At 32.0% G+C, this 6,449-nt stretch overlaps 1 pseudogene across 1 annotated transcript; it reads right to left on the reverse strand.

Moving 5' to 3' along the window:
• Nucleotides 1-5,461: 5,461 nt before the first annotated feature.
• BDBG_16675 lies at nucleotides 5,462-5,550 on the reverse strand (annotated as a pseudogene). The gene has a single exon. The product of its transcript is annotated as a tRNA-OTHER (tRNA).
• Nucleotides 5,551-6,449: the final 899 nt, after the last annotated feature.

Genomic DNA, 6,449 nt, shown 5'->3' on the forward strand with positions numbered 1-6,449 from the left:
CTGAAAAAGTAATTCTTACTTAAAAGAATATGAAATTATGACAGAAAACAGCTCTGTTTTTAATTCTTTGTAAGAATATTGTATAAAACTCAGAAAAAAACATCTTACTGTTTCAAGAGAAGTAAAAAACTATTTCTAAGATCTTTTTTTTTTTTTTTTTTTTTTTGCATCAACTGCTGTAGAAGAATGAGATAGAAACTGTTAAGATATGTACTACTGTATATCTTCTATCAAGACTTTTCCTCTTCAGAGTCTTGATATTATAGAGAATATAAGTCTGTTTCTATATAATAATATAAATATTGTCAGTGAGATGTAGAGGAACTGATTATTTATATCTCAAAATAGAAGACTTTGTCAATGATTATATCAATATAGAGTTAATTCTTAAATTCAATAGAAATCTAGTATTGCTGTTCTCAATTGCTTGCAGAATCTATTAAATATTGAGATATTAAAACTAGATTTACTATATCTCACTGTGCAGGGATCAAAGACTCAGTCAGATCTTGAGATATACTGATTTTATAGTTGTTGCTATGCTGTTGACTCATTGTCTGCTGATTATGTATCAAATGCCGTTCCTGAGGTATCTTTTTGTATTTTTCTGCCAGGGATGGGCCAGATTGGGAAGGGCGGTACAAGGGTGGGACTTGGCGTTGATGTTTTGGAACATCAAAGATGGACAGGGTTTTCATGGAGGTCACTCCTCAAATATCTCCACAATTGCAGATCAGAGATCTTTCAAAATCAAGAAGATTGATGCATATGGCTAGGTCTCTTCACCTTACAATTTATAGGGCAATTTGGCCCAGGGTTGTGATGTGATAGGGGTGAACAGGGGATAATCCCACACAGGAGTTTCAAACAACGTCTGGTTCATGTTTGGCTGAATATCTCCACCACCACACGGGGTATGCGGTCGGTGATGGGGTGAAAATGCTCATATAATCGAGGGCTTGATGATGAATCTATTAGCAGGTTCTTATTTGAACAATCGAGTGAGTTTGTGATGAAGCACTTGCAATGACTGACTTTGTCTGAAACTGCAACTATTATTTTTTCATTATCTTCTAAAAGAACTTTAGAAAAGATCTGCTGAAATCACTTAATATCTCTGATAGAATCTGATAAGATATAGCAATTGACTTTACTATTAATCTCTCTGAGAGTAAGACTTATAAGAATATTCTGATCATTGTTAACTGATTAAGTAAAGATATGATATTGAAGTCTTGTAATAAGATAGATACGGAAGAAGTCACTGAGGTCTTTCTACAGAGTCTGTTCTATCAGATATATGAATTACTGGGATCTATTGTATCAGATCAAGACTGTCAATTTGTGAGTACTCTCTGAATAAGAATCTGTCAAGTTCTCAAGTTTATACATCATTTGTTACCTATCTATCACTCTGAGACTGATCATGTATCAGAGTGAATAATTCAGACAGTGAAGAATTATCTTTATAAGTTCTATAACTATTTATAAGATAACTGATATGATCTTCTTCTACACACTGAAGTCACTATCAATGACTGAGAAGCTGTTTCAATAGATATAAGCTCATTCTTTCTCATATATAGTTATTACATGAAGATATTGAATCTTCTAGAGATTATATATTTCACACTGAATCTCTGCAGTTTGATTGAGATCACTGATAATATAGTAACAAAGCTCTGAGATATCTATGACTGAGTAGAAGCCTTCATGATGAGTGCTAAACAGAATTAAGAAGATAAAATAAATCTTCACTGAGATCTTACTGAGTAATATGAGATAGAAGATCTGATGTAATTAAATCTTAAGAATATATGAATCACACATTCATCTTGTACACTGAATTATCACCATGTTAAATATAAGATGATAAAAGTTCTGAACAGTTATAATTACTATCTTAATATATTATCAGAGATTTATAATATCTTTTATATAAGCTTGCTCTGCTGCACTGCTACTGATGTGTTCCCTTCTCAACTGACTTCTAACTGATAGCTATCAGAGATTGTAGAAGAAGACAATGAACTTGAGTGAGAGATTGAATATATTCTTGACAAGAGATTCTGCAGTTGCAGCTAACAATATCTTATGAAATGAGTCAGCTATGATTATCTGATCTGAACTCTTAGCTCTGAGCTCTGTATTATCTGAAACAGCAGCTCTTGACTGATGAGAACTATGCACAATCTCATCTCTGAAAAGAGAAGACTAATATAGCAGGCTGCGCCTGATCAATTATATAGAATATTTCATTACACTTCATAGATTCTGCTGAAAGCTCTAATTCTCAGTCTGCTAAAAGCTCTGATTCTCAGTGGCTGATTCTTGACTGAAAAACTCATAAAATTTCTATTCTTTCACTCTGAAGCTTTACTGTATATGTGTATAAATATTCATTCTGATCACTGATTCTCACACTTTCTCTTTCTTTTCTTCTCTAATGTTTTTCATCTTTGCTATAAAAGACCTATAAATATTATACTGATCTATTCAGCGTAGATGTCTTACACTAATCTTTATTTAATTCTCTTAAGATTGATTATCTACTTCTAGAATCTTGATATCAAAGTCAGAAATGAATGTTATGAGAGAAGTATTTCTCTGTTAAGTACTTTATAATCAATTTAATACTTTCTGCTACATAGCAGTGTCTCTGAACAGAATATCAAGATATCTGATAATGTTATCATATGTATATAACACTGATTCATATGTCTTTATTCATGAATAAAACTTCTGTTTCATGTGATCTTTTAATTGATTATTGATATATTAATCTTGATTAGTTAATGAACTGATAGTATCTTTATCTACACTTAGTTTCATGAGCATTTTCAATCTTTATGATGAGTAGAGAGTGAGATCAGAAGTATTAAAAGATGCAGAGATATCTAGATATTTCATCAGTGCTTATATATTCATATCTGATTCAGTCAGTGTTCAAATTATCTGTACAGGTGTTTCTTATTAAGTTAATCACTGAATTTCCTTATATTGACATTGTAAGAGGCCTACACTGAATAGATCAGTATAATATATAGGTCTTATAATACAAAAGTGAAAAACATTAGAGAAGGAAAGAAAGAGAAGATGCAGAAATCAGTAATTGAAGTGAATATTTATACATGTACACAGTGAAGCTTCAGGGTGGAAGAATAGAAATTTCATGAGTTTTTCAGCTGAGGATCAGCAACTGAGAATTGAAGCTTTCAGTGAAATCTGTGAAGTGTAATGAAATAGTCTATATGATTGATCAGGTGCAGCCTGTCATATTAGCTCTCTCTTTTCAGAACTGATATAGAGTTATGAGTGTGTAGTTCTCATTGATCTAGAGCTGCTGTCTCAGATAACACAGAGCTCAGAGTTCAGATCAGATAATCATAGCTGACTTATTTCATAAGATATTATTAGCTGCAGCTGCAGAGTCTCTTATCAAGAATATCTTCAATCTCTCATTCAAGTTCATTATCTTCTTCTATGATCCCTGGCAGCTATCAGTCAGAAGTCAGTTGAGAAGAGAACAGATCAGTGATAGTACAGTGAAGCAAACTTATATGAAAGATATTATAAATCTCTGATAATGTGTTAAGATAGTAATTATGACTGTCTAGAACTTCTATCACTTTATACTTTATATAGCAGTAATTCAGTGTGTGAGATAGTATGTGATTCATATATTCTTAAGATTCAATTATATCAGATCTTCTATCTTATATTACTTAGCAGAGTCTTGATGAACATTGATTCAGTTCTCTTAATCTTGTTTAGTGCTTGTCATGAAGGCTTCTGCTCAGTCACAGATGTCTCAGAGCTTTATTACTATATTGTCAGTGATCTGAATCAGACTGTGAGAATTTAATATGAACTGTGTAATCTCTAGAAGATTCAACACTTTCATGTAATAATCATATGTAAGAAAGAACAGGCTTATATCTGTTAAGACAGCATCTCAATCATTGATAGCAATCTCTGTGTATAGAAGAAGATCATATCAATCATCTTATAAATAATTGTAGAACTTATAAAGATAATTCTTTACAGTCTGAATTATCTGTTCTGATGTATCATCAGTCACAGAGTAATAAACAGTTTATAAACAGTGTGTAATCTTGAGAACTTGACAGATTCTTGTTCAGAGAGTGCTAACAAATTGACACCTCTGATCTAATATTATAGATCTCAGTAATTCATATATCTGATAGAACAGGCTCTGTAGACAGACTTCAGTAACTTGTTCAGTATTCATCTTATCATAAGATTCTAATATTATATCTTTACTCAATTAATTCACAATAATCAGAACATTTCTATAATTCTTGCTCTCAGAGAGATTAACAGTGAAGTTAATTATCACATCTCATCAGATTCTATCAGAGATATTAAGTGATTTCAGCAGGCCTTTTTTATGATTCTTCTATGAAGTGATAGAGAAATAATAATTGCAGTTTCAGACAAAGTGTCTGATACTATTCAATATCTCAGATCAGTAGAATTCTTAAGAGATTATTCAATACAGTTGTTCACAACTCAGATAACTGATTATATATGAATCATGCATCTCTTGTATTATCCAGGTGTGTAGAGGTTCAGACTGAGAGACTTAACATCATTCACAGAATTACAGAGTATTATTGTCATTGATTGAACATTCTGAGATGTCAGTCTTTATACATAGTTCTGGAGAAAATTGAGACACTTCTTGTTATACTGCTTCAGTGAGGGCCTGAAGAAGTTCATCAGCTCAGACTGTTATATATCACAGTTCATTCAGTGTGAGAGAATTTGAGATATTAATATCAGTGTCAGTGACAGTTCAGAGAGAGAGTGTTCTAATCAGAGAAGTATATATAATGTTATAAGTTGTTTCATCTTAATCAACTAATATCTTCAGATCTAAGAGTCAATGTTCTCAGTTCATTCAACAGGTGTCTGTTATATCAGAAGACATATCTTACTCTCATCATAAGAGAGCATCTGTTATTGAGTTGTAACTATCAGAGTGATAGTGTATAGTGAAATGAAAACAGCTTAATAGCTCAGATCATTATATCTGACATTCAGTAAGCTTGTAAGTGATTGTGAAATACTTGAGATTCTTATAATATGTGATTATCTCAAATTTAAAAATACTTTGAAGTTCAGAGTCTCATTCTTCTAGACAGTTATTATTATTATTATTATTATTATTATTATTCCATTGTACTCATATGCAAGCGGAGCTTATGATGAGTCCTTGCGTGATGTTAAATACAGGTCAAGTGTTAATTATACAGGAGGAAATACAGGTGTTGAGACCACGCCAAGATAACAAGAACATAGAAAAATACAAAGGAGTGACAATTAGATACATGTGATAATAACTTCCCAGCCCAGGAACATAGAGTGATTCATTGGAGCGATTTGTACACCTCTGTATTTATTAGGAACCTGAGGTGCTTGAGTTCCGGATTTAATGTATCCCCTGCGGGTTTCGAACCCACGCGCCTTGGTTTACCACGCCAAGGCGCTACCAGGTGGCCGCATTAACCATTCGGCCACTGGGGCTCTTCTAGACAGTATACAATTGTAAGAAGTTTCTTCTCATAGATCTTATAATTGCATTCAGCAGGACTCAGTTTCTTAGATATAAAGATACATGATTGTAAGATATTTTTATCAGCATATTGTAATATAGCTTCTTCTATAATATAGTCACAGAAATTCACTTCAACAACTATCTCACAGTCAGAATCAAATATTATCAGTAGAGAGATATTAATGAATATCTTCTTTATCTATATAAATGCAGCTTCAGCATCTGCTAATCACTGAAATACTGAATTCTTCTTAGTAAGTTCTGTAAGTGATCTTATAAAATCTGAGAAGTTTTATATAAATCACTGATAGCAGTTAGCAAATCTGATGAAGCTTTATACATCTTTCACAGTATATGAAGCTTCTCACTTGAGTATAGTGAAGATCTTCTCAGAATTCATTTGAATTCTCTTATTCACTTCTATGATAAAATCTAGGTATTGTATACTCCTGACTTTGAAATCAGACTTGTTAATATCTATTGATAGTTTTCTCTCTTATAATAGTTATAATACTCTCTGTACATGTTCTTGATATTTCTTTCTGAATTCATCAGTGAAGATGAGAATTTCATCTAAATATGCAGATACAAACTTATTAAGAAAATCTCAGAGTGCTCAGTTGATATACTTCTGAAATGTACTGAGAATATTAGCCAGTTCAAAGAGTGTGACTACTCATTCAAAGAGATTATAATATGTTTGAAATACTGTAAGCTATTCATCTTCTTCAGTGATATGAATCTTATGAAACACAGTGATGATATCTAGCTTTGTAAATTATTTAACTTGTCTGATATATACTAGAGTTTCATTGATAAGAGATAAGAGATAACAATCTTTCTTTGTCAATCTGTTCAGATCTTGATA

The sequence above is a fragment of the Blastomyces gilchristii genome (assembly GCF_000003855.2).
Source record: "Blastomyces gilchristii SLH14081 genomic scaffold supercont1.4, whole genome shotgun sequence".
NCBI lineage: Eukaryota > Fungi > Ascomycota > Eurotiomycetes > Onygenales > Ajellomycetaceae > Blastomyces > Blastomyces gilchristii.